This window comes from Octopus bimaculoides, chromosome 28, assembly GCF_001194135.2.
Source record: "Octopus bimaculoides isolate UCB-OBI-ISO-001 chromosome 28, ASM119413v2, whole genome shotgun sequence".
Classification (NCBI taxonomy): domain Eukaryota; kingdom Metazoa; phylum Mollusca; class Cephalopoda; order Octopoda; family Octopodidae; genus Octopus; species Octopus bimaculoides.
The window spans coordinates 9,861,323-9,863,920 of record NC_069008.1 but is presented as its reverse complement, the minus strand read 5'-3'; positions in this window follow the sequence as shown (position 1 = coordinate 9,863,920).

Here is a 2,598-nt window from a genome sequence, read left to right as displayed (position 1 = left end):
GAAATGCTTAAGATATCTGGCAGAGTTGGATACAGCTTACTCACCTGTATAGTAAATTAGGTTGTTCACAAGGGAGTCGTACCTAACGATTGGTGCAACAGCATCATAGTCAACAGCTACAACGGCGAAGGTGATGCCTTAGACAGGAATAATTACAAAGGTATCAAACTGCTGGACAAAGTGATGAAAGCCACAGAAAGGTTCATGGCTCATAGTGTAGATGAAATGCAGTTCAGATTTGTGCCAAGCAGGAGCATGACTGATGCTATATTCCTGGTTAGGCAACTGCATGAAAAATATCTAGCCAAAAATAAACACCTGTACATTGCTTTTGTTGACATGTAGAAAGCCTCTGAAATAGTCCACTGTTTCTTTATCTGGTGGTCAATACAGACACTAGGAATAGATGAATGGCTGGTCAGAGCTGTACAAGCCATGGGATACTGTCAGTATGGTGATGGTTAGCAACAAGTATAGCAACAAAATCAGGGTACAAGCAGAGGTTCACCAAGGATCAGTCCTCACCCCCTCTTGTTCATCATAATCCTCCAGGCTGTAACAAAGGAATTTAAGATGGAGCTCCTCTATGCTGATGACCTTGTTCTTATAGCTGAATTACTACTAGAACTAGAGATTAAATTTCAGTAGGAGAGCAGACTAATCACAAATGCTTTCAAGTAGATGGCCCTGCTTGATCTGTAGAAGAGGCGTAGGTAGTAACTCCATAAGGTGTACCCGGTGTAAGCTATGTGCGTGGAAGGTGAACAAGTATAATTAACACCAAAAATGTACAGAAAATAGACTCCATCAAATGCTAGTGGGGAAAACTAGTTGTTGATAACTTCTGTTACCTAGGTGACTAAGTCAGTAGCGGAAGTGGATGCTCCAAGAGGGTAGCTGCTAGAATAAGAATAGGCTGGGCAAAGTTCAGAAAATTCCTACCTCTGTTGGTAAAAAGAGCCTCTCCCTCAGGGTGAAAGGCAGATTGTATGGTGCCTGTGTGTGAACAGCCATGCTACAAAGTAGTGAAACATAGGTTGTGACCACTGAGGACATGTGAAAGCTTGGAAGAAATGAAGCTAATATGCTTTGCTGGATGTGCAGTGTCAGTGTACATGTATGACAGTGTAAGCGTATTGAGAGAAAAGTTGGGCATAAGAGGCATCAGATGTGGTGTACAAGAAAGATGACTGCACTGGTATTGTCATGTGACACATGGATGAGGACATCTGTGTGAAGAAATGCTGATTGCTAACTGTGAAGGGAACCTGTGAAAGAGGTAGATCCAAGAAGACATGAGATGAGGTGATGAAAGTATGATCTTCGAATGTTGGGCCTCATGAAGGCTATGACAAGTGGCCAAGACCCTTGGCAATATGCTGTGCTTGATAAGACCTGTTAAGCCAAGTGAAATCACACTGAGGCAGTGACAAATGATTGAGACCTTTGACAATACACTGTGATTAAGAAGACTCATCAAACCAAATGAGATTGTAGTCATGGCTGATGCTGATGTTTTATAACTGACACTCGTGCTGCTGCCATGTAAAAAGCACCTGTTACACTCTTGGAGTGGTTGGCATTAGGAAAGGCATCCAGCTATAGAAACCGTGCCAATTCAGATTGAAACCTGGTGCAGCTTACCAGTTTTCAGTCAAACCGTCCAACCCATGTTAGCATGGAAAACGGATGTTAAATGATAATGATATATCAGAAGTAGCTTTATCTCATATCTGAGAATTTATTTTCTTTGCTGAATGCTTCCTTTTTGGTGATGCAATTGATGACTCTGTAGACCAATTCTTACATAGAAGAGTCAGTGGCATTGTTGGTGGAGGAAGAGGTTGATTTTTTTCAAGCCTTTGTCTCCTGTCATTTGATATCTTGCTACTCTGGAGTTTCACTTGCAAGCTTGATGATAATAAAGATATTAACCACTATTATGGTTATGAACACTCTTTCTTCTAACAGTTAACATGAAATGAACATATATATGTATTGTTGACGTCATAAGAATTTATCAACCTTCGAGTGAACATGAAATAATTCATTTTTGGAATATAGCCCCTTGAACAACATCACATAAAGTTATAAATAATAGAATGTAATACTGGGTTAAGAAATCCTGATAGATAGAAAATGATGAAAACTGTCCTAGGGGCCTTGAGAGCCTATATTACAATGTATGTGTACACACACACACACACACACACAAACACATATGTATGTGTGTGTGTGTGTATATATATATATATATAAACTATTATAAGTAATATTCTAAAAGAAATATTCTAAAAGAATATATAACTGAACTTATGTTGAGTGCTCAATTATTTTGAGCAAATAAATGTGTATATATGTGTTTTTATATTATTAATAAATTCATAAACTCATCAATAATATACTCAGGAAATCAATATTTGATATTTTGAAAGACATACATCCAACATGACACGGCAACATAATAAATTTAAAATTTAAAACATAAATATACGAAATATAAATATCAATATATATAAAAATCTGAATATAGATAAATATATGTGTGAATATATATGCGTATAAAAATTTATGCGTAATTAAGCATGAATATTGTAA